The following is a 27,094-nucleotide window of genomic DNA, read 5'->3' on the forward strand; positions in this document are numbered from 1 at the left end:
GAAATCCTTTCCCAAGTTTCCCCAGAACTCTGAATTTACTAGACCCTTAGCAAATATTTTTCACCCGAACTTGTTAATACTTAGCAGGAATGATCGGTACTCCAGTCGCACTTGGCTCCCCCAAATTTTGTTCTTTTTAGTTGAAGTGTTTGTTACCAGAGACACTTTGCATTTTTCGTTTTCACTTTGTTTTCCCCTATAGGGATAGATGCAGTTGGAATTCTAAATGAAACACGGTTTGTGCTAGCTGCTTGAAACTTGACACACTCAATTAGTTCGCAGTTCACTCTATGTGCTTTGTTCCCAATTTTAGTAGCCCTAAGCAGCAGCAAAGAGAAAGCACTTTCCTTTAAAAGAACTTGTCTTGCTTCCACAGAACGTTGAGTTTACTGGAATCTCTGCAAATATTTTTTAACAGGATCTTTTCGATATTTGGCAGAAATGATTGATACTCCTGTTGCACTTGGCTGCCCAAATTTTTTTCTTCTAGGTCGAAGTGTTCTTTTGCAGGAACACTTTGAATTTTTAGTTTTCACTTAGTTTTTCCATATACAGAAAGATGCAGTTGAAACACTAATTCAAACAAGGTTTGTGCTAGCTGTTTGAAACTTGACACACTCAATTAGTTCTCAGTGTGCTCTCTGTGCTTTTTTTCCCAGTGAATGTAGAACTACTCAGAGGCAAGGAAAAAACATTTTCATTTGAAAAAGTTTGCCAAGCTTCCACAGAACTCCGAGTTTACTTTTATCTCAGCAAATATTTTTTCACCCAATCTTTTCGATAGTTGGCAGAAATGATCAGTACTCCAGTCGCACTTGGCCACCCAAATTTTGTTCTTCTTAGTTGAATTGTTCTTTTGCAGGATCACTTTCAATTTTTAGTTTACACTTAGTTTTCCACCATAGTGGTAGATGCAGATGGAACTCTAATTCAAACACTGTTTGTGCTAGCTGCTTGAAATATGACACACTCAATTTGTGCTCAGTGCACTCTCTATGCCTTTTTCCCTGTGGAAGTAGCCCTAAGCAGAGGGAAGGCAAAAACACTTTCATTTGAAAGCTTTTATCAAGCGTCCACAGAACTCCTCATTTACTGGAATCTCAGCAAATATTTTTTCACTTTATCTTGTTGATACTTCTCAGGAATGATTGGTACTCTAGATGCACTTAGCCCCACAAATTTCAGTGTTCTTGGTTGAAGCACTCGTTTGCAGAAACACTTTGAATTTTTAGGTTTCACTTTGTTTTCCCACATAGGGATAGATGCATTTGATATTCTAAATCAAACTCGGTTTGTGCTACCTGCTTGAAACTTGACACACTTAATTAGTTCTCAGTACTCTCTCTCTCTATGCAATTTCCCTGTTGAAGTAACCCTAAGCAGAGGCAAGAAAAAAACAATTTCATTTCAATGCATTTGCCAGGCTTCCAAGGAACTCCAAGTTTACTGGAATATCAGCAAATATTTTTTCAACCGATCTTGTTGATACTTGGCAGGAATGATGGGTACTCCATTCCCAATTGGCACCCCAAATTGTGTTTTTCTCGGTAAAATAGTACGTTTGCAGGAACACGTTGAAATTTTAGGTTTCACTTCATTTTCCCCTATAGGGATAGATGCAGTATAAACTATAAATCAAACAAGCTTTGTGCTAGTTGATTAAAACTCGACACACTCTATTAGTTGTCAATGCACTCTCTATGCTTTGTTCCCTGTTTTAGTACCCCTAAACAACAGCAAAGAGAAAGCACTTTCATTTAAAAGCATTTCCTTGCTTCCACAGACCTTCGAGTTTATTGGAATCTCAGCAAATATATTTTCACCCAACCTTTTTGATACTTGGCAGAAATAATTGGTACTCCAGTTGCACTTGGCCACCCAAAGTTTGTTCTTCTAGGTTGAAGTGTTCTGTTGAAAGAACACTTTGAATTTTTAGTTTTCACTTAGTTTTTCCCTATAAGGGTAGATGCAGTTGGAACTCTAATTCAAACAAGGTTTGTGCTAGCTGCTTGAAACTTGACACACTCAATAAGTTCTCAGTGTGTTCTCTATACATTTTTTTCCAGTGAACGTAAAACTAAGCAGAGGCAAGGAAAAAACCTTTTAATTTGAAAACGTTTGCCAAGCTTCCACAGAACTCCGAGTTTTCATGTATCTCAGCAAATATCTTTTCACCTGATCTTTTTGATACTTGGCAGAAATGATCGGTACTGCAGTCACACGTGGACACCCAAGTTTTGTTCTTCTAGGTTGAAGTGTTCTTTTGTAGGAACACTTTGAATTTTTAGTTTTTACTTAGTTTTCCGCTATAGTTATAGATGCAGTTGGAACTCTAATTCAAACACTGTTTGTGCTAGCTGCTTGAAACTTGACACACTCAATTAGTGCACAGTGCGCTCTATATGCTTTGTTCCCTTTGGATATATCCCTAAATATAGGGAAGGCAAAACACTTTCATTTGAATGTGTTTGCCAAGCTTCCACAGAACTTCGAGTTTACCGAAATTTTTTTCCCCTATCTTGTTGATACTTGACAGGAATGATCAGTACTCCAGTCACACTTGGCCCCCCTAATTTTGTTTTTCTAAGTTTAAGTGTTCGTTTGAAGGAACACTTTGAGTTTTCCAGTTTCACTTAATTTTCCCCTCTAGGGTAGATGCCGTTGGAACACTAAATCAAACACTGTTTGGGCTAGCTGCTTGAAACTTGACAGCGACAATAAGTTCTCAGTGAGCTCTCTATGTTTTGCTCCCTGTTGTATTAGCCCTAAGCCGAGGCAAGTAAAATAAAAAAATCTTTCAAAAGTGTTTGCCAAGCTTCCACAGAACTCCGAGTTTACTGGAATCTCAGCCAATATTTTTTTCACACAATCTTGTTGATACTTGGCAGGAATGATCAGTACTCCAGTCATATTTGGCCCCCCAAATTTCGTTCTTCTAGGTTGAAGCATTCATTTTCAGGAACACTTTAATTTCTTGGTTTCACTTCGTTTTCCCCTTTAGGGTTATACACGTTTGGAACTCTGAATCAAACACGGTTTGTGCTAGCTGCTTGAAAGTTGACAAATGCAGTTAGTTCACAGTGCACACTCTATTTTTCCCTATTTAAGTAACCCTAAGCAGATTTAAGTAAAAACACTTTCATTTGAAAGCCTTTGCCAAGCTTCCACTGATCTCTGAGATTACTGGAATCTCAGCAAATATTTGTTTTATCTGATCTTCTTGATACTTGGCATGAATGTTCGGTACTCCTGTCGCACTGGGGTGCACAAATTTCATTCTTCTTGGTTGAAGTTTTCGTTTGCAGGAACACATTGAGTTTTTAGATTTCACTTTGATTTCCCTTATAGGGATTGATACAGTTGGAACTCTAAATGAAACATGGTTTGTGCTAGATTCTGGATACTTGACACACTCAATTAGTTCTCAGTGCACTCTCTATGCTTTGTTCCCTCTTGAAGTAGCCCTAAGCAGAGGCAAGGAAAAAACACTTTTATTTGAAAGCATTTGCCACACTTCCACAAAACTCTGAGATTACTAGAATCTCACAAATAATTTTTCACCCTATCTTGTTGATACTTGGCATGAATGATCAGGACTCCCGATGCACTTGGACTGATAAATTTCATTCTTCTATGTTGAAGTTTTTGTTTTCAGGAACACATTATATTTTGTGGTTTCACTTTGTTTTCCCTATAAAGATAGATGCAGTTGGAACTATAAATAAAACATGGTTTGTGCTAGCTTCTTGATATTTGAAACCCTCAATTAGTTCTCAGTGGGCTCTATATGTTTTCTCCCTCTTTAAGTAGTCCTAGGTAAGGATAAAAAAACACTTTAATTAGTAAGCATTGGCAAGCTTCCTCAGAAATTTGAGATTATTGGAATCTCAGCAAATATTGTTTCATAATTTGCGTGATTTATCAGTGCTGCTGTCACACTGGGGCCCACAAATATCATACTTATTGGTTAAAATTTTAGTTTTCAGGAATATATTGAATTTTTACGTTTCACTTCATTTTCCCCTATAGGGATAGATGCATTTGGAACTCTAAATCAAAACCGTTTGGGCTAGTTGCTTGAAACCTGACACACTCAATTAGCTCTCTGTGCACTCTCTATGATTTGTACCCTGTTGAAGTAGCCCTAAGCAGTGGCAGTAAAAAAGGAAGTGTTTTCCAAGCATCTTCAGAACTCTGAGTTTACTGGAATGTCAGCAAATATTTTTTTATCCTATCTTGTTGATACGTGGCAGAAATGACCAGTACTCCAGTTGCACTTGGCACCCCTAATTTCGTTCTAGGTTGAATCACTCATTTACATGAACATTTTGAATTTTTAGGTTTCACTTCTTTTTCCCCTATAGGGGTAGATGCAGTTTGAACTTTAAATCAATCATGGTTTGTGCTACTGTTTGAAACTTGACACACTCAATTAGTTCTCAGTGTGCTTTCTATGATTTGTTCCCTGTTAAATAGCCATAAGCAGAGGCAAGGAAAAAACACCTTCATTTGAAAGCATTTGCAAAATTTCCACAGAACTCTGAATTTACTGGAATCTCCACAAATATTTTTTAACCCGATCTTGTTGACACTTGGCAGGAATGATCAGTCCTCCAGTTGCACTTGTCCCCAAAATTTTGTTCTTCTATGTTGAAGCGTTCGTTTGCAGGAACACTATGAAATTTTAGGATTCATATCATTTTCCCCTATAAGTATAGATGCAGTTAGAAATCTAAGTAAACAGGGTTTTTGCTAGCTTCTGGAATCTTGACACAGTCAATTAGTTCTAAGTGCACTCTCTAAGCTTTGTTCCCTCTTAAATAGCCCTAAGCATAGGCAAGAAAAAACCCTTTCATTTGAAAGCATTTGCCAAGCTTCCAAAGAACTCTGAGTTTACTGGTGTCTCAGCAAATATTGTTTCACCCAAACTTATTGATTCTTGGCAGGAATGATCAGTACTAAAGTCCCACTTGGCCCCCAAATTTTGTAATTCTTGATTTAAATGTTCGTTTGTAGGAACACTTTGAATCTTTAGGTTTCTCATGGTTTGCCCCTATAGGGATAGATGCATTTGTAATTCTAATACAAACATGGTTTGTGTTAGCTGCTTAAAACTTGACACAATCTATTAGATCTCAGTGCACTCTCTTGACTTGAAGTAACCCTAAGAGGAGGCAAGGATTTTTATCCACTGTCATTTGAAAGCATTTGCCAAGCTTCCACAGAACTCTGAATTTTTGGGAAACTCAACAAATATTTTTTCACCAATCTTGTTGATACTTGGCAAGAATGATGGGTACTCCAGTTGCACTAGGCCCTTCAAATTCTCTTCTTCTGGTTTAAGTGTTGGTTAATAGAAACATGTTGAATTTTTACATTACACTACATTTTCCCCTCTAGGGATATATGTGGTTGGAACTCATAATCATACATGGTTTGTTCCAGCTGCTTGAATCTTGACACACTCAGTTTTTTCTCAGTGTGCTCTCTATGATTTGTTCTCTGTTGAAGTCGCCTTAAGTAGAGGTAAAGCATAAACAATTTCATTTAAATGCATTTGCCAAGCTTCCACAGGATTCCATCTTCACTGGAATCTCAGCAAATATTTTCTCATGCAATCTTGTTGATACATGGAAGGAATTATTGGTACTCCAGTCAAACATGGCCCCCCCAAATTTTGTTCTTCTAGGTTGAAGCATTCATTTGCAGGAACACTTTGAACTTTTACATTTCACTTCGTTTTCTTCTATAGGGATAGATGCAGTTGGAACTCTAAATCAAACATGGTTTGTGCTAGTTGCCTGAAACTTAACACACTCAGTTCTCAGTGTGATCTCTATGCTTTGTTCCCTGTTGATGCAGCCCTAAGGAGAGGCAATGAAAAAAAACACTTTCATTTGAATTCATTTGCAAAGCTTCCAGAGAACAACAAGTTACTGGAATCTCTGCAAATATTTTTTCAAACAATCTTGTTCATACTTGGTGGAATGATAGGAATTCCAGTTGCTCTTGGCACGAAAAATTTTGTTCTTTTCAGTTGAAGCATTCATTTGCAGGAACACTTTGAATTTTTAGATTTCACTTCATTTTCCCTATAAGGATAGATGCAGGTGAAACTCTAAATCAAACATGGTTTGTTCTAGCTGCTTGAAACATAACACAGTCAATTAGTTTTCAGTGTTCCCTCTATGCTTTCTTCCTTGTTGAAGTAGCCCTAAGCAGAGGCCAGGAAAAACACACTTTTATTTGAAAACGTTTGCCAGGCTTCCACAGAACTCCAAGTTTAGTGGAATCTCATCAAATATTTTTTCACACGATCTTGTTGATACTATGCAGGAATGATTGGAACACTAGTCACACTTGGTCCCCCAAATATCATTCTTCTAGGTTGAAGCATTCGTTTGCAGGAACACTTTGAATATTTAGTTTTCACTTTGTTTTCCCATATAAGAATAGATGCAGTTGGAATTCTAAATCAAAAAAGGTTTGTGCTACTCTTCTAAACTTGACACAACCAATTAGTTTTCAGTAATATCACTATGCTTTGGTCCCAGTTGAAGTAGCCCGATGGAGAGGCCAGAAAAAAACACTTTCATTTGAAAGCATTTGCCAAACTATCACAGAACTCTGAATTATTGGAATGTAAACAAATATTTTTTCACCCAGACTTGTTGATACTTGGCAAGAATGATCTGTACTCTACTTGAAATTGGCACCCCAAATTTTGTTCTTCTAGGTGGAAGCATTCGTTTGCAGGAACACTTTGAATTTTTAAGTTTCACTTTGTTTTCCCCTGTACGGTTAGATGCATTTGGAACACTAAATCAAACAAGGTTTGTGCTAGCTGCTTAAAACTTGACACACTCTATTAGTTCTCAGTACACTCTATATGGTTTGTTCCCTTTTGAAGTAGCCCTAAGCAGAGGCAAGGAAAAAAACACTTTCATTTGAAAGCATTTGCAAGGCTTTCACAGAACTCCGAGTTTACTGGAATCTCAGTAAATATTTTTTTCATCCCATATTTTCGATTCTAGGCAGGAATGATCAGTACTCCAGTCGCACTTGGCACCCCAAATTTCGTTCTTCTAGGTTTAAGCTTTCGTTTGCAGGAAGACGTTGAATTTTTGGTTTCACTTCATTTTCCTTTATAGGGATAATACATTTGGAATTCTAAATCAAACATAATTTGTGCTAGCTGTTTGAAACTTGACATACTCAATTACTTCTCAGTGCATTCTCTATGCTTTGTTACCTGTTGAAGTAGCCCTAAGCAGAGGCAAGGAACAAACACTTTCATTTGAAAGTGTTTGCAAATCTTCCACAGAACTCTGAGTTTTCTGAAATCTCAGCAAAACATTTTTCACCCCATCTCGAGGATACTTGGTAGGCATAAACAGTACTCCAGTTGCACTTGGCCACCCACATTTTGTTCTTCTAGGTTGAAGTGTTCGTTTGCAGGAACACTTTGAATTTTTAGGTTTCACTTTGTTTTCCCCTGTAGGGATAGATACAGTTAAAACTCTAAATCAAACACGGTTTGTGCTAGGTATTTGAAACTTGACACACTCAATTAGTTCTCAGTGTGCTCTCTATGCTTTGGCCCTGTTGAAGTAGCCCTAAGCATAGGCAAGGAAAAAACACTTTCATTTGAAAGTGTTTGCAAAGCTTCCACACAACTCCGAGTTTACTGGAAACTCAGGAAATGTTTTTTCACCTGATCTTGTTGATACTAGGCAGGAATGGTCAGTACTCCAGTCACACTGGGCCCTCCAAATTTCGTTCATCTAGGTTGAAGTGATGGTTTTCAGGAACACTTTGAATTTTTAGGTTTCACTTCATTTTCCCTTATAGGGATAGAAGTATTCGGAACTCTAAATCAATCGAGGTTTGTACTAGCTTCTTGAAACCGGACACACTCAATTAGTTCTCAGTGCACTCTCTCTAAGCTTTGTACCCTGTTGAAATAGCACTAAGCAGAGGCAAGGAAAAATACTTTCATTTAAAAGTGTTTGCCAACTTCAACAGAACTCTGAGTTCCCTGGAATCTCAGCAAATATATTTCCCCCAATCTTGTTAATACTTGTTATGAAAGATCAGTAATCCAGTCACACTTTGCCCCCCAAATTTCGTACTTATATGTTGAAGCATTCATTTGCAGGAACATTTTGAATTTTTAGGTTTCACTTCGTTTTCCCCTTTGGGAGAATTGCTGTAGGAACTCTAAATCAAACATGGTTTGTGCTAGCTGCTTGTAACTTGACACACTCAATTAGTTCTCAGGGTATTCTCTACGCTTTGTTTCCTGTTTAAGTAGCCCTAAGTGGAGGCAAGGAAAAAACACTTTCATTTGAAAGCATTTGTGACGCTTCTACAGAACTCAAGAGTATACTGAAAACTCAGCAAATATTTTTCACCCAGTCTTGTTGACACTTGACAGGAATAATAGGTACTCCAGTCGTACCTGCCCCCACCCCCCCCAAGTTTTCTTCTTCTAGGTTGAAGCATTCGTTTACAGGAACACTTTGAATTTTTAGGTTTCACTTCCTTTTCCCCTATAGGTATACATGCAGTTGGAACTCTAAATCAAACACCTTTTGTGCTAGCTGCTTAAGCTTGACACACTCAATTAATTCTCAGTGCACTCTCTATGCTTTGTTCCCTGTTGAAGTAGCCCTAAGCAGAGGCAAGGACAAAACACTTTCATTTGAAAGTGCTTCCCATGCTTCCACATAACTCTGAGTTTTTGGAACCTCAGCAAATATTTTTTTCATCTGATCTTGATGATACTTGGCAGGAATGATCGGTTCTCCTGTAGCACTTAGAACCCCAAATTTTATTCTTCTTGGTTGAAACTTTCGTTTGCAGGAATACTTTGAATTTTTAGGTTGCAATTCATTTTCCCTATAGGGATAGATGCAGTTGGAACTCTAAATCAAAGAAGGTTTGTGCTAGCTGCTTGAAACTTGACTCACTCAATTAGTTCTCAGTGTGCTCTCTATGCTTTGTTCCCTGTTGAAGTAGCACTAAGAAGAAGCAAGGAAAAAATCACTTTCATTTGAAAGTGTTTGCAAAGCTTCCACAGAACTCCAAGTTTTCTGGAATCTCAGCCAAAATTTTTTCACCTGATCTCCAAGTTACTTGGTAGTCATGATTGGTACTCCAGTCTCACTTGGCCCACCACATTTCTTTCTTCTAGGTTGAAGTGTTCATTTGCAGGAACACTTTGAATTTTTAGGTTTCACTTCGTTTTCCCTTATAGGGATAGGTGCAGTTGGAACTCTAAATCAAACATGGTTGGGGCTAGCTGCTGGAAACTTGACACACTCAATTTGATGCCACTATGCTCTAGGTCGAGCACCTCTCTCTTAGGGGGTGAAACCTGTCTAACCATTGTTTTACAGGGAGCTCATATGCCATTGTGACCTCGTTCAAAGTAATCCCCCCACCCCTCTGAGGGGTCAGCCCTGTTTACCATGATTTTCTGGGGGAGCTCTTATGCAACCACGCCCTTGGTGGCAGGACTCACCCTCTCTGAGGGAGGGAGGCCCATCTAACCTTGTTGTTGGTGGGTACTTCTATGCAGTCATGTCCTTTGTGTAGGGCACTCACCCTCTCTAAAGGGGAGGCCCATCTAACGTGGGTGTCAGGGGGAGCTACTATACCACCACGCCTTTGATTTTGCAAACTCCCCGTCTCTGAGGGGAGGAGGCCCATCTAACCTGGGTGTCAGAGGGAGCTCACATGACACCGTGCCCTCAGTGGAGGGGACGCCCCCCACCAGGGGGGGAGGCCCATCTCACCTGGGTGTGTGGGGGGCTCATATGGCATGGAGCCCTCTGTTGAGGAGACTCTCCCCTTCTGAGGGGGGCAGTCCCGTCCAACCAGGGTGTTGGGGGGAGCTTGTATGCCACTTTGTATGCCACCGTTTCCTAGGTCAAGGGGATGCCCTTCCTCTGAGGGGGGGAGGCCCATCTAACCTGGGTGTCGGGTTGAACTCGTATGCCACCTTGCCCTCAGTCAAAGGGACTCCTCCCCTCTGAGATGGAAAGCCCCGTCTAAGCATGGTGTGTGTGTGTGTGTGGGCGGGTCGCTCGTATGCCATCATGACTTCCATGGAGAAGACTCCCCCACTCTAAGGGGGGGGTGACTAACCTGGGTGTCAGGATCAGGGGTCAGCTCATATGCCACCTTGCCTTGCCTCTGAGGGAAGGAGGGCCGTCTTACCATGGTGTCGGGGAGAGATCATATGCCACCGTGCCATCAGTCAATGGGACTCCCCCTCTCTGAGGGAGAGAGGCCCGTTTAACCTGGGTATGGGGGGAGCTGTATGACACCGAGCCCTCAGTCGAGGGGACTCCCCCCCAGGGGGGGAGGCCAGTCTAACCTGGGTGTCGGGGGGAGCATATGAGGTACTGTGCCCTTGGTTGAGGGGACTCCCCCCTCTGAGGGGGGCAGGTCCTTCTAACCTAGGTGTTGGGGGGAGCTCCTATGCCACTGTGCCCTCAGTAGAGGGGACTCCTCCTTGTGAGAGAGGGAGGCCCATATAACCAGGGTGTCAGGGGGAGCTCGTATGCCAGGGCGCCCTAGGTTCAGCGGACTCCCTCCTCTGATGGGGGGAGATTTCTGTAACCAGGATGTCAGGGGAGCTGGTTTGCCACCTGCCCTTGGTCAAGGGGCCCCCCCTCTGAGGGGTGAGGCCCATCTAACCAGGGTGTTGGGGGGTGCTCTTATGCCATCTCGCCCTCAGTGAGGGGACTCCCCCCTCTGAGGAAGGGAGGCCCACCTAACCTTGGTTTGGGGGGTACTCCTATGCCACCGTGCCCTCGTTTGAGGGGACTCCCCCCCTTAGAGGGGGTTGGCCCATCTCACCTGGGAGTCAGGGGGAGCATGTATGCCACCGCACCCTCGGTCGAGTGGACTCCCCCACCTCTGAGGGGGTGAGACCCATCTATCCATGCTGTCGGGGGGAGCTATTATGCCACCGTGCCCTCAGTCGAGGGGACTACCCCCTTCTGAAGGAGAGAGTCCCACCTAACCTTTGTGTCAGGGGAGCTCATATGCCACTGCGCCTTCCATCTTGGAGACTCCCCCACCCTGAGGGGGGGAGGCCTGTCTAACGTGGGTGTTGGGGTGAGCTCCTATGCCACTGTGCCTTCAGTCCAGGGGAATCCTCCGTTCTGAAGGGGAAAGGCCCATCTAACCGGGTGTCGGGGGTTGCTCGTATGCCATGTGCCCTCGTTCAAGGGGACTCCCACCCATCAGAGGGAGGGAGGCCCATCTAACTTGGGTGTTGGGAGGGAGCTCAGTATGCTACCACGTCCTCTGTCAAGGGGACTCCCCCTTCTGGGGGGGGGTGAGACCCATCTATCCATGGTGTCGGGGTTAGCTTGTATGCCACTGTGCCCTCAGTTGAGGGGACTCCCCCTCTTTGAGGGAGGCAGGCTGTCTAACCTGGGTGTCGGTGGGAGTTCATATGCCACCATGGCCACATTCGAGGGGACTTCCCCCTTTGAGGGGGGGGAGGCTCGTCTAACCATGATGTGGGGGGAGCACATATGCCACCTCTTTCGGTCGAGGGGACTCCCCCACTCTGAAGGGGGGAGGCCCGTCTAACCTGGGTGTCAGGGGCCTGGTATGCCACTGCGACCTCGGTCCAGGGGACTCCCCACAGGCCCATTTAACCTGGGTGTCGAGAGGAGATCATATGCCCACTGCCCACTCAGAAGCCGGGACTCCCTCCCTCTGAGAAGAGGAGGTCCGACTTATGATGGTTTCAAGGGGATCTTCTATGCCTCCGTGCCCTCGGTTGAGGGGACTCCCCCCATCAGAGGAGGGCAGGCCTGTCTAACCTGGGTATCGGGGGGAGCTTGTATGCCACTGCGCACATGGTCGAGGGGACTCCTTCTCTCTGAAGGGGGGAGGCCCTTCTAACCTGAGTGTTGGGGGGAGCTCCTATGCCACCATGCCCTCGGTTGAGGGGACTCACCCACTCTGAGTGGGGAGGGTTGTCTAACAATGGTATCAGGGGGTTCTCTTAAGCCACAGGGCCCTAGGTCGAGGGGACTCCCTCTCCATGATGGGGGGAGGCCCGTCTAACCTGGGTGTTGGAGGAGCTAGTATGCCACCACTCCCTCAGTAAAGGGGACTTCCCCCCTCTGAGGGGGGGAAGGCTCTCTAACCATGGTATACGGGGGAGATTGTATGCCACAGCACCCTAAGTCGAGGGACTATCCCACTCTGACGGGGAGTCCCGTCTAACCTGAGTGTCGGGGAAACTCATATGTCACTGTGCCCTCACTCAAGGGGACTACTCCCCTCTTAGGGAAATAGGCCCATCTAACCTGGGTGTTGTGGGGGAGCTCTATGTCATGGTCCCCTTGGTCAAGGGAACTCCCTCAATCTTAGAGGGTGAAGTCCATCTAACCATTGTGCCCAGGGGAGCTTGTATGCCACCAAGCCCTAGGTTGAGAGGACTCCTCTACTGTGGGGGGGAGGCCCATCTAACCTGGGTGTTGGCTGGAGCTTGTATGCCACATCACACTCGGTCAGGAGACTCCCCCCACTGAGAGTGAGAGGCCTATGTAACCTGGCTGTCGGGGGGAGCTCCTATGCCACCACCTCCTCAGTCGAGGGGACTCCCCCACTCTGAGAAGAAGAGTCTGTCTAACCTGAGTGTTGGGGGAACTCATATGCCACTTCGCCCTCACTCAAGGGGACTCCCACCCCCCAGGGGAGTAGGCCCGTCTAACCTGGGTGTGGGGGGATCCCAAATGCCACCGTGCCCTCCATCGAGGGTACATCAACCCTCTGAGGCAGGGAGGCCTGTCTAACCTGGGTGTGTATGGGGGGCTTGAATGCAACCGTGCCCTTGGTTGAGGGGACTCCCCAATCTGAGGAGAGGAGTTCCATCTAACATGGATGTCGGGGGAGCTCGTATGCCAACATGCCCTCAGTCGAGGGGACTCCCCTCGTCTGAGCCAGGAGGCCTGTCTTATCTGAGTGTCAGGGGGAGCTTGAATGCAATGGCTCCCATGGTCGAAGGGACTCATCCACTCTGAGGGGGAAAGGCCAGTCTAAACAGGATGTCGAGGGGAGCTTGCATGCCACAGTGCCCTTGGTCAAGGGGACTTCCCTTCTCTGAGAGGGGGAGGCCCGTTTAACCTGGGTGTCAGGGGGGAGCTCCTATGCCACCGAACCCTTGGTGGAGGGCACCCCTACACTCTGAGGGGGGGAGGCCCGTCTATCCTGGGTGTTGCGGGGAGCTCGTAAGCCACAGCACCCTAGGTGGAGGGATTCCCCCATTCTGAGGGAAGGAGTCCCGTCTCACCTGAGTTTCGGGGGAACTCATATACCACCGCACCCTCACTCTCGGGGACTCCCCCCTCCCCTTAGGGAAGGAGGCCAGTCTAACCTGGGTGTCTGGGGGGGGGGAGCTCATATGCCAATGCACCCTCCGTCGTGGGGACTCCCCCCCTCTGAGCTGGGCAGGCCCGTCTTACCTGGATGTCAGGGGGAACTCGAATGCAATGGCGCCCTTGGTCGAGGGGACTCCTCCACTCTAAGGGGGAGAGGCCCGTCTAAACTGGGTGTAGAGGGGAGCTTGTATGCCACCGTGCCCTTGGTCGATGGGACTCTCTCTCTCATAGGAGATGAGGTGAGTCTGACCATTGTGTTGGAGGGAGCTAGTATGCCACCACGCCCTCGGTGGAGAAGACTCTCCCACTCTGAGGGAGGGAGGCCCATCTAAACTGGGTGTCAGCTGGAGCTTTTATGCCTCTGCTCCCTTGGTAAAGTGGACTCCCCTATCTGAGAGGGGGTGGCCTGTCTAACCTGGGTGGCAAGGGGAGCTCGTTTGCCACCTCATCCTCGGTGGAAGAGACTCCCCTTCTCTAAGGGGGAGAAGCCCGTCTCACCTGGCTGTCAGGGGGGAGCTTGTATGCCACCACCCACTCAGTCGAGGGGACTCCCCCACTCTGAGAAGAAGAGTTCTATCAAACCTGGGTGTCGGGGTGAGCCCATATGCCACTGTGCCCTCGGTTGAGGGTACTCTGCCCCTCTGAGTAGGGGAGGCCCTTCTAACCTGGGTGTCGGGGGGGTGCTCTTAGTCCAGGGGACTCCCCCACTCTGAAGAAAGGAGTCCCATCTAACCTGGGTGTTGGGGGAGCTCGTATGTCAACGTGCCCTTGGTAGAGGGAACTGCCCCGTCTGAAGGGGGAGGCCCATCTTACCTGGGTATGGGGGGAGCTCGAATGCAAGGCACCCTTGTTCGAGGGGACTCCTCCACTCTGAAGGGGAGAGGTCCCTCTAAACTGAGTGTCACGGGGAGCTTGTATGCCTCCGTGCCCTTGGTCAAGGGGACTTCCTTTCTCTGAGGGGGGGAGGCCCATCTAGCTTGGGTGGGTGTTATGGGTAGCTTGAATGCAACTGCACCCTCGGTAGAGGGGACTCCCCTTCTCTGAGGGGGGGGGGACCCGTGTAACCAGGGTGTTGGGAGGAGCTCCTAGGCCACTGCACCCTCGGCTGAGGGGACTTCTCCACTCTGAGTGGGGGAAGCTCATATGCCTCCATGCCCTTGGTCCAGGGGACTCCTCCCCTCTGATGGGGGTAGGTCCTTGTAACTTGGGTGTCATGGGGAGCTCTTATGACACCATGCCCTCGGTCGAGGGGACTTCCCCCCTTAAGGGGGGGAAGGCCAGTCTAACCATAATGTGGAGGGAGCTCATTTGCCACCACGCCCTCGGTCAAGGGGACTCTCTCCTCTGAGGGGGGGAGACCTGGGTAACCTGGGTGTCAGGGGAAGCTCGTATGCCACTGTGCCCTCATCAAGGACTCCCTCACTCTGAGGAGAGTAGTTCCATCTAACATGGGTGTCAGGGGAGCTCATATGCCAATGCACCCTCCGTCGAGGGGACTCCCCCCCTCTGAGCTGGGCAGGCCCGTCTTACCTGGATGTCAGGGGGAACTTGAATGCAATGGCGCCCTTGGTCGAGGGGACTCCTCCACTCTAAGGGGGAGAGGCCCGTCTAAACTGGGTGTAGAGGGGAGCTTGTATGCCACCTTGCCCTTGTTCAAGGGGACTTCCCTTCTTTAAGGGGTGGGGGAGGCCCGTATAACCTGGTGTCTGGGGGATCTCCTATGCAACTGTGCCCTTGGTGGAGGGCACGCCCCCAATCTGAGGAGGGAAGGCCCATCTAACCTGGTGTCGGGGGGAGCTCATATGCCACTGCACCCTCGGTGGAGAGGACTTCCTTCCTCTGAGGGGGGGAGGCCTGTCTAACCTGGTTGCAGCGGGGAGAGCTTGTATGCCACTGCACCCTAGGTCAAGGGGACTCCCCCACTTTCTGAGGGGGTGAGGCCAGTCTAATCATGGTGTTGGGGGGAACTTGTATGCTACCAAACCCTCAGTGTGGGGACTCACCCCCTCTGAGGGGAAGAGGCCAGTCTAACTTTGGTGGTGTAGGGGAGAGCTTTTATGCCACTGCGCCCATGGTAAGGGGACTCCCCACCTCTGAGTAGGTGAGGCCCGTCTAACCTGGTTGTTGGGGGAGCTCATATGCCACCGCACCCTCGGTCAAGGGAACTTCACCACTCCTAGGGGAGAGACCCCTCCAACTGAGTGTCACGGGGAGCTCCCTGGCACCCAGGGTGGAGGGGACTGCACCCTCTAAAGGAGAGACCCCTCCAAACTGGGTGTTAGGTGGAGCTCGTATACCATCACTTCCAGGGTTGAGAGGACTCTCACCTGTAGGGGGGGACCCCTCCAACCTGGGTGTCTGGGGGAACTTCCACAGCACCAAGGTTCATGGTGACTGCCCACTCTAGGGAGGAGACCTCTCCATTCTGGGTGTTGGGGGAAGATCCCACAGCACCCAGGGTTCCAGGTACTGCCCCCTTTAGGGGGGAGACCCCTCCAACCTGGGTGTCAGGGGGAGCTCACACTGCACCCAGGGTCAAGGGTACTTCCCCCTCTAGGGGAGACCCTCCAACCTGGGTGTTGGTAGGAGCTCCCACTGCACCCACAGTGATGAGACTTTCCCTTATAGGGAGAGACGACGCCAACCTGGGTGTCGGGGGGGAGCTCCCACTTCACCCAATGTCAAGGGGACTGCCTTCTCTACGGGAGAGACCCCTCCCACCTGGGTATTGGGGGGAGCTCCCACTGCACCCAGGGTCAAGGGAATCCTCCCTCTAGTGGGGAGGCACCTTCAATCTGGGTGTGGGGGGGCTCCCACCACACCTGGGTCAAGGGGACAGCCCCCTAGGGGTGAGACCTCTCCAACCTGGGTGTCAGGGATAGCTACCACCCCACCCATGATCGAGGGGATTCACCCCTCAAGAAGGGAGACACTTCCAACCTACTGTTGGGGGGGGGAGCTCCCACCACACCCAAGGTCGAGGGTACTCCCCCCTCTAGGGGGGAGACCTCTCCAACCTGGGTTTTGGGGGGAGCTACCACCACATCCAGGGTCGAGGGAACTTTCCCTTGAGGAGGGTACACCTCCAACTTGGTTGTTGAGGGGAGCTCCCACCGCACCCAGGTTTGAAGGGACATCCCCTTGAGGAGGGAGACCCCTCCAACCTGGGTGTCAGATTGAGCTCACATTTCACCCGGGGTTGAGGTGACTCACACTCCAGGGGGGAGACCTCTCTAACATGGGTGTTGTGGGGGATCTCTCACTGCACCCAGGGTCAAAGGGAATCCCCCCTCAAGAAGGGAGAACCCTCCAAAGTGGGTGTCCGGGGAAGCTCCTACTGCACCCAGGGTGGAAGGGACGATCCTTTCTAGGAGGGAGACTCCTCCATCCTGGGTGTCAGGGGGAGCTCCCACAGCAACCAGGGTCAAGAAGATGCCCCCTTCTAGCAGGGAGAATCTTCTAAACCTGGGTGTCAAGGGGAGCTACCAAAGCAACCAGGGTCCAGAAGACGCCTGCTTCTAGGGGGGAGACCCTTCCAACCTAAGTGTCAGGGGAAACTCATATACCCTTGCAACCAGGGTAGACGAAACTCCCCCCATTAGCGGGGAGACCCTCCAACCTGGGTGTCAGGGGGAGCTCAAACCGCACCCAGGGTCAAGAGGATGCCCCCCCAATGGGGGAACCCCTCCAAGCTGGGTATCGTGGGGAGCTCCTATACCATTGCACCCAGGTTCGATTGGACTCCTCCCTCTAGGGAAGAGCCCCCTCCGATCTGGGTGTCAGAGGAACTCCCACAGCACCCGGAGTCTAGGGGACTCCCCCCTCTAGGGGAGAGACCCTTCCACCCTTGCTGTCAGGAGGAGCTTGTATAACATGCACTCGGGGTCAAGGGGATTCCCCCATCTAGGGGAGAGACCCCTCCAACCTGGGTGTTGGATGGAGCTCCAACCACACCAAGGGTCGAGGGGACTGCCCCCTCTAGAGGGGAGAACCCCCCATCCTGGGTGTTGGGGGAGCTCATATACTATTGCACCCAGGGTATACCTGGGTATATAATCCCCCCATCTGTGGGGGAAACCCCTCCAACCTAGGTGTTGGGGGGGAGCTCCCTCTGCACCCAGGTTCGAGGGGACTGCCCCCTCTAGGAGGGAGAACCCTTCATCTTGGGTGTCGTGGGGAGCTCCAACCACAACCAGGGTAGAGGGGCCTCCCCCCTCTAGGAGGGAGACCCCTCCATCCTGGGTGTCAGGGGGAGCTGCTATACCATTGCACCCAGGGTCAATGGGACTCTCACCTCTAGGAGGGAGACCCCTCCAACCTAGGTGTTGGGGGTAGGTCCCACCGGACCTATCTTCGAGGGAACTCCCCCTCACCAACCTGGGTGTTGTGGGGAGCTCTATGGGGGAGACACCTCCGACCTGGGTGTCTGGGGCAACTCCCATTACACGCAGGGTCAAGGGGAATGCTGCCTCTAGGGGGGAGACCCCTCCAATCTGGGTGTCATGGGGAGTATGTATAACATTGCCTCCAGGGTCGAGGGGACTCCCATCTCTAGGGGGAAGACCCTTCTATCCTGGATGTCAGGGGTAGCTCTCACCACATCCAGGGTCAAGGGAATTCCCCTTCTAGGGGGGAGACCCCTCCAACCTCGGTGTTGGGGGGCACTCGTATACCATTGCACACAGGGTCGACGGGACTCCCCCATCTAAGGGGGAGACCACTCCAATCTGGGTGTTGGGGGGAGTTACATCACACCCAGGGTCGAGGGGGCTGCCCCCTCTAGGGGGAAGACCCCACCAACCTGAGTTTTGGGGGGAGCTCGTATACCATCACACCCTGTGTCAAAGGGACTTCCCCCTCCAAGGGGGAGACCCCTCCAACCTGGGTGTCGGGGGGAGCTCCCCATGCAACCAGGGTCGAGGGAACTCCCCCCTCTAGGGAAGAGACCCCTCCAAACTGAGTGTTGGTGGGGAGATCCCACCACACCAGGGCCGAGGGGACTTTTCATTCTAGGGGGAGACCCCTTCAACCTGGGTGTCAGGGGGAACTCATATACCATTGCACCCAATGTCAAGGGGACTACCACCCTCTATGGGGGAGACCCCTCCAACTTGGGTAAGTGGAGGGAGATCCCACCGCACTCAGGGTCAAGGGGACTGCCCCCCTAGGGGGGAGACTGCTCAAACCTGGGTGTAGGGCTAGGAGCTCATATACCATCGGACCAAGGGTGGAGGGGACTCCCCCGTTTAGGAGGGAGACCCCTCCAACCCTGGTGTCAGGGGGATCTCCCACCACACCCAGGTTCACGGGGACTGCCCTCTCTAGGGGGGAGACCCCTCCAACCTTAGTGTCAGAAGCACTCATATACCATCGCACCCAGGTTCAAGGAGACTCACCCCTATAGGGGGGAGACCCCTCCAAACTGGGTGTTGGGGGTAGCTCTGAGTTTACCCAGGGTCAAGGTGATTGCACCCTCTAGGGGGGGAGACCCTCAAATCTGGGTGTTGTGGGGAGCTTGTATACCATCACACCCAGTGTCAAAAGGACTCCCCCCTCTAGAATGGAGACCCCCTCCAACCTGGGTGTCAGGGAAAGTTCCTATACCTTCATACCCAGGGTTGAGAGGACTACCCCCTCCAGGGGGGGAGACCCCACAACCTGAGTGTCGGGGGGAACTCACACCCCAAAGAGGGTTGAGGGGTCTCCCCCCTCTAGGAGGGAGACCCCTCCAACTTTGGTGTTATGGGGAACCCCTATACCATCACACCCTGGGATGAGGGGACTGCCCCCTCTAGAGGGGACACCCCTCCAACCTGGGTGTTGGGGGGAGTCCGTATATCATCGAACCAAGGTTCAAGGGGATTCCCCCCCCCAGGAGGGAGAGCCCTCCAGCCTGGGAGTTGGGACCAGGTCCCACCACACGCACAGTAGGGAGTACTGCCCCATATAGGGGGGAGACTCCTCCAACCTGGGTTTCTGGGGGAGGTCCCATCACACCCAGTGTTGAGAGGACTGCACCTCTAGGGGAGAGATCCCTCCAACCTTGGTGGCGAGGGAAACTTCCACTGCACCCAGGGTCAAAGAGAATGCTGCCTCTAGGGAGGAGACCCCTCCAACCTTAGTGTCATGGGGAGCATATACGACAACACACCTAGGGTTGAGGGGACTCCCCTCTCTACTGGGGGAGACTCCTCTAACCTAGATGTCAGGGGAAGATCCTACCGCACCCAGGGTCGAGGGGACTGCCCCTTATATTAGTGAGACCCCTCCAACTGGGTGTCGGGAGGAGTTCCCACTGCCCTCAGGTTCGAGGGCCTGTCCCTTCTAGGGGGAGACCCCTCCAAGCTGGGTGTTGAGGAGGAGTTCCCATCGCATCCAGGGTCGAGGGTACTGCCCCCTCTATGGGGGAGAACCCTCCAACCTGGGAGTCTTGGGATGCTTGTATACCATCGTACCAGGTATCAAGGGGACTTTCCCCTCCAAAGGGGAGACCCCTCCAACCTGGGTGTCAGGGGGAGCTTCCACTGCACCCAGAGTGGAGGGGACTGCCCCATCTGTGTAGGAAAACCCTACAACCAGGGTGTGGGGGGGCGCTGCTATACCATCGCACCCAGAGTCGAGGGGACTCTTTCCTCTAGGGAGCAGACCCCTCCAACTTGTGTGTTAGGGGGAGATCCCACCACACCCAGGGACGAGGAGACTACCCACTTTAGGGGGGAGACCCCTCCAACCTGGGTGTCAGGGGGAACTCGTATACCATTGCACCCAGGGTCGAAGAGACTCCCAACTCTGGGGGGGTTAGACCCCTCCAATCTCGGTGTCAGAGAAAGCTTCCACTGCACCCAGATTCGTGGGAACTGCCCCGTCTAGAAGGGAGACCCCTCCAAATAGGTGTCGGGGGAGTTCATGTATCATCACACCCAGGGTTGATGGGACTCCCCCCTCTAGGTGGGAAACCTTCCAACCTGGATGTCTGTGGAGATCACACCTCACTCAGGGTTGTGAATACTACCCCCTCTAGAGGGGAGACCCCTCCCACCTGGGTGTCCGTGCGAGCTCACATACCATCGCACCCAGGGTCAAGATGATTCCCCTCTCTAGGGGTGAGACCCCAAAACTTGGGTGTTGGGGGCAGCTCCCACTGCACCCAGGGTCTAGGGTTCTCCCCTCTCTAGGAGGGAGCCCCTTCCAACCTTCTTGTCGGGGAGAGCTTGTATACCATCACACCCCAGGGTCAAGGGGACTGCCCCCTCTAGGGGGTACACCCACCAACCTGGGTGTTGGCGGAGTTTGTATAACATCACACCCAATGTTGAGGAATCTCCCTCCTTCTTAGGGGGTGGAACCCTCCAACCTGGGTATCGGGGAGAGCTTCCACCACACCCAGGTTCGAGGGGAGTTCCCCCTCTAGGGGGTAGACCTCTCAATCCTGGGTGTCAGGTAGGAGCTCCTATACCATATCACCCAGGGTCAAGGCGACTCCCCCTCTAGGGGGGAGAACCCTCCAACCTGGGTGTTGGGGAAAGCTCCCACAGCACCCAGTGTTGAGGGGACTACAACCACTAGGGGAGGAGACCCCTCCAAACTGGATGTGGGGGGAGCTCATATACATTCGCACCCAGGGTCGAGGGGACTCCTTCTTCTGGAGGGAGACCCCTCCAACTTGGTTGTCTAGCGGAGCTCCCACTGCACCTATGGTTGAGGGGACTGCCCCCTCTGAGGGGAGAATCCTCCAACCTGGATGTTGGGGTGAGCTTCCACACACCCAGGGTCAAGGAGACTGCCCCTCTAGGGGATAGACCCCTCAAACCTAGGTATAGGGGAAACGCCCACCACACCCAGGTTCACGGGAAATGCTGCCTCTATTGGGGAGGCCCCTCCAAACTTGGTGTCAGGGGAGCATGTATATCATTGCACCCAGTGTCAAGAGGACTCCCCTATCTAGGGGGGAGACCCCTCTAACCTGGTTGTAGGGGGGAGCTCCCACCCCAACCAGGGTGGAGGGGACTTCCCCCTCTAGGAGGGAGACCTCTCAAACCTGGGTGTCAGGTAGGAGCTCATATACTATCACACCCAGGGTCGAGGTGACTTCCTCCTCTAGAGGGCAGACCCTTCCAACCTGTGGGTCAGGGAGAGCTCCCACTACACCCAGGTTTGAGGGGACTGCCCCCTCTATGGGGGAGAACCCTCCAATCTTGGTGTTGGAAGTAGCTCATATACTATAGCACACAGGGTGGAGGGGACTCACCCCTATAGGGGGAGACCCCTCCAAACTTTGTTTTGGGGGGAGCTCTGACTGCACCCAGAGTCAGGGGTACTGCCCCCTCTACAGTGGAAACCCCTCTAATCTGGGTGTTGGGGGGAGCTCATGTACCATTATACCCAGGGTCTCTATGACTCTCCCCTCTGGGGGGGGGTGAGACCCTTCCAACCTGGGTTTCAGGGAAAGCTTTCACTGCCTCCAGGTTCGTGGGGACTGCCCCCTCTAGAAGGGAGACCCCTCCTCTAGCCTGTGACCCACCCTGGCTTCATGAAAGAAGGTTTGAATCGTGAGCAAAATACTAGGGAGTTTTAAATTAAAGATATAAGACTCTAATTACCTTTAAAACCAGCTCCAGAAAGGCTCCTCCTAGCTCTAGCCTCCAGACACCTAATGTGGTAGTGAGGTTTACTGAAGAGGCTAGCAAGAGAGAGAGAGAGAACACGCCAGGGAGTGGTCTTTTATTGGGGAACAAAAAATTCCGGGTAAATCCCATCCAATGAAGGTTAACAGGGGCAGAATCCCAAGGTCAGGGGTGACGATTGGGTCTGCGGGGCAGTGGCCAGACACACCTCTGCACAGACAAGCCCTCGGACCTGGAGAAGGGTGGCGAAAGTTCTGAAACAGCTGTGTCTAAGCACCTCTTATCTAGCCAGGGAGGTAACTCAAATCACGTGCGAGGATGGCTTCCCACATATTCCCCCTTTTTTCTTTTAAAAAGCAGGCAATGATTCACTCTCTTGAGTCTCTGCACTCTCACTCTGAAGACACGCCATCATATAATTACAACACAAAAAATAATTAACAAATAGAGAACAATCCAATAATGTACCTACCCCAGTGTTTAAGAATATGTCCAGGGTTAAATCCATTTAATTCCTTTAATATTTCATTAGCTAAAGAAGAAGGATCTGAAAAATCAGCTCTATTATTTTGAATATCTTGGATATGATGATGGAGTTCCAAATGATCCAAGCTATTATGATAATTTTGCCAAATACCCAACAAATGGTTCTTAACCTTCTCTCAATCCCAGAGAGAAGCATGTACATGGCAGCAGTAACACACACATATTTATAACTTGTGTGGCATTTAAGCCTTTCTTTACACTTTAAAGCCAAAAGTTCATTACCTATATTTATAACAGTCGCCTTTAAGGCATTTAACTTTGTCTCAATCCTTTAATCAATATTTAATTGATTGTGCAGAGCCTTGGAAGTATTTTGGGCTAAATTATTAAGAAATTTTGCATGTTGAATATTTTCAGACAAAGTAATCGAAGCTTTGACTGTGGATGCAATGAAAGAAACCAAAGCCATAACTCCCACAATTATAATTCCAATGGCACATCTGGGTCTCAATAACTGGGTATGGATTTGCTGTAAGACTTGAAAACCAGCATCAGCAAACCATGGCTCTGAAATATTAGCAGGCAATAAAACAAAAGAGGGCTGGTGAAATACCAGCACTCCTTTTCCTCTATTATATCTACTAATACCATTGGTTAGGTTTCATTTGTTACATGTTACAACATATCTGTCATATATCCATTTAACTTTTACATTTCCAATGATTAAAACATAAGGAGATTAGACACAGGCTCATAAGCCATAGCAAGATCCTTCCTTACAGCTCTTGCCAACAAATTTTGGTAAAGGCTTGTCTGTAAAATGTAAGAATTCTGAGGCACCAATTAAGCCCCAAACATCTTTTTGAATACCAACTTTACTGTAGGTCAAAATATTGCTAACAAATCCTATAGGTGTCATAGCAGAACTTTTTTGTAATTGTCCTTTATCAATTTTTGGAGATCAGTCTAAAATATACCCACTATCTTTAGACACCTTGTGTTGCACTGGAAAAGTATTTACACAATCTATCCATCTAGGAAAGATGCCAATCTCAGTTGTAGAACTATTAGGACAACGAGATATTCATGAAGGTTTTGCAAAAATGACTGGTTTGTTATGGGAAAGTCCCATTTTGATCACTGATCTAGTGTAAGGTTTTAAGTCTCCATAAATGGTATGATTATCAGTCTAGGTCTCCCAATCGCTGTCTTTTTCTCAAATGATACTCTGAGACAGCCAGCATGTTTATCATGGGACCAACACAAAGGTAATTGGGCACTGTAGCCAGAATAATTAAATCTAGTCACATGATTGGGAGTAATATGAGTATCTGTAAATCCTCCCATCATGAATGAGTCATTAGTAAACACTGGAATAGATTCTCCAGTCCACATAGCTGAGTGTACCAGGGATGGATTTGGGAAATATGTCCAGTAAGTGTCTGCTTGACTTCCTTTTACCTGACAGCCCAGCGGGGCAATCACTGTAGCTACCGTCATCAATGGGGTCTTATTCCTTCCTAGGAGTCGAATTATTTGTGAAGCATGTGTTGGCGGCTTCTTCACATCTTCCCATGAGATCAGCTTTTCAGCTGGGTCATGTTGGGTCGTTTTCATTCTTTTTCGATATCTCTTCCTTTTGAGTGTAGGCTTCTCTGGGTCAATTTTAAGTTGCTTGAATCTCGGCTCTATCTCTTCCATGTCTGATTGTGTGTTCAGGCACCCAGATAGGATGGAAAGCACCTTCTGGAAAAGTACAAGCATGACCTCTACCCCACATAATCACTGGATCTGGGCCTTTCCTTTTCACAAAACTCTGCCTAAAGGGCCTGTTGCTGTAGAAGACATATGTCTCTCAGCGGCAGTGTGACCTTCTTCATCACAATTTCAAAAATTTAAAACAAACAAGGCATGGATGAGGGTATTTTGGGGAGTCATAAACCTATCCCCCCCCTTTTAATTTGTGTAATTGTGTCTTAATAGATAAATGAGCTCATTCCACAATGGCTTGACCTTGGGGATTATAAGGAATTCCTGTTTTGTGGTCAATTTGAAACTCTTGGCAAAATTGTTGAAAATATGAGCTTATATAAGCTGGTTCATTATCTATTTTAATCTCTAAAGGGCATCCTAACACAGCAAAGGTTGCTAGGCAATGAGAAATTGCATGTTGAGTATTTTCCTTTGCATGTGCTGTGGCAAAAATAAATCTGGAAGCTGTATCAACTATTACATGTACATAATATTGCTTACAAAATTGAGGAATATGAGTTACATCCATTTGTTATATTTGATTTGGTTCATTTCTAAGTGTCTGGATTGCTTTGTTAACACAAATTTGACACATAGTTGGGCTGTTAGCCATCCCTTGAGGGAGTAGTTTCCATTCATATCTCTGACATCTGGTTCCAGGCTTCTCCCTCCTAGAAGTGGGAGCCCTCTCAACCTTGCGTGTGGTGGTATATGAGCTCCCCCAGAACTCCGGTTCCAGGTGTCTTCCCCATCAAAAGGGGAGCCCCCTCGACACCCGGTTTGGGGCATCTCCCCCATGAAGGGAGCAGCCTCCTCGTCCCTGGTTCAGTGGTATACAAGCTCCTCCTGACACACTGGTTCCAAGCATCTCCCCTGTCGAGGGGGGAGACCACTCGATCCTGGGTGCAGTGGTATATGAGCTCCCGTGACACCCCAAGTTTGAGGTGTCTCCCCCATCAAGGGGAGATCCTTCTTGACCCTGGGTGTGGTGGTATAGGAGCTCCCCCACACCACTGTTCGAGGCATCTCCCCCGTCAAGGGGGGAACCCCCTCGACCCTGGGTGCATTTGTATACAATTTTGACCTGACACCTCGGTTCCAGGCATTTCCCCGTCAAGAGGGGAGACCCTTCTAACCTGGGTGCAGTGGGATACAATCTCCCCTGACACCCTGGTTACAGGCATCTCCCCTGTCAAAGGGGGATCGCCGTCGACCCCGGGTCCGTTGGAATACGAGCTCCCCTCAACACCCACCATGTGAGGCATCTCCTGCGTCAAGGCAGAGCCCCCTTGACCCTGGATGCGATGGTGTACGAGCTCCTACTCCCCACACCTGGTGTGATGCTTCTCCACAGTCAAGGGGAGAGCCCACTCGACCCTGGTTGTGGTGGTATACCAGCTCCCACCGACACCCTGATTCCAGGCATCTCCTTCATTGAGAGTGGGGCACCCTCGATCCTGCGTGCTGAGGTATATAATGTCCCCACACACCCTGGTTGGAGATGTCTCCCCATTCGAGGAAGTCCCCTCAATCCTGAGTGTGGTGGTATATGAGCCCCTCCCGACACCCCGGTTCGAGTCATATCCCCATTGAGGGGTGACCCCCCTCAACTCTGGTGCAGTGGTATACAAGCTACCCTTGACACCCCAGTTCAAGGCGTCTCCCCGATCGATGGTGGAGCCCACTTGACCCTTGGTCTGGTGGTATATGAGCTCACACCGACACCCCAGTTCCAGGAGTCTTTCCTGTTGAGTGGGAAGCTCCCTCCACTGTGGGTTCTGTGCTGTACAAGCTCCCCCCAACACCCCAGTTGGAGGTGTCTCCCCTGTCTAGAGGGGAGCCCCCTCAACCCTGGGTGCGGTGGTATACAAGCTCCCCATGACACCCTGGTCCCAGGCGTCTTCCCTGTCGAGGGTAAGCCCCCTCAACCCTGGTTGCAGTGGCATATGTGCTCCCCGTGAGTCATATCCCCATTCCAGGCATCTCCACTGTCAAGGGGGGATCACCCTCAACCCTGCGTGCTGTGGTATATGATGTCCCCCAACACCCCGGTTCGAGGCTTCTCCCCCATGGATGGGGAGCCCCCTTGATGCTGAGTGCAGTGGTATAGATCACCCCCCAATAACCCAGTTCAAGGTGTCTCCCCATTTGACGGGGGAGCCCCCTTGACCCTAGTTGTGGTGGTATATGAGCTCCCCCTGACACCCTGGTTCAAGGCATCTCCCCCATCCAGGGGAGAGCCCCCTTGACTCTGGGAGCAGTGATATATGAGATCCCTCCAACACCCCGGTTCCAGGTGTCTCCCCAGTCTACAGGGACACCATCTCGACCCTGGGTGCAGTGGTATAAGAGCCTTCCCCATCACCCTGGTTGGAGGCATCTGCCCCATCCAGGGGGGAGCTTCCTTGTCCCTGGTTTTTGAGGTATACAAGCTTCCCCCAAACCCCGGATTGGATCCAGGCATCTCCCTGGTAGAGTGAGGAACCCCGTCAATCCTGGGAACGGTCGTATATGATCTTCCCTAGACACCCCAGTTGGAGGCATCTCCCCTGCAGAGGGGAAAGCCCCCTCAACCCTGGGTGTGGTGGTATTGGAGCTCCCCCCACACCCTGGTTCGAGCCATCTCCCCCATTAAAGGGGGAGCCCCCGCTAACTTGCATGCGCTGGTAACAAGCTCCCTCCGACAGCCCGGTTCCAGGCATCTCCCTCATGAATGGGGTCCCCCCTGGACCCTGGTTGCAGTAGTATATGAGCTCCCCCTGACATCCCGGGTCTAGGCATCTCTCCCATCGAGGGGAAAGCACCCTCGACCCTGGG

Source organism: Marmota flaviventris, chromosome 18 (genome assembly GCF_047511675.1).
Source record: "Marmota flaviventris isolate mMarFla1 chromosome 18, mMarFla1.hap1, whole genome shotgun sequence".
NCBI lineage: Eukaryota > Metazoa > Chordata > Mammalia > Rodentia > Sciuridae > Marmota > Marmota flaviventris.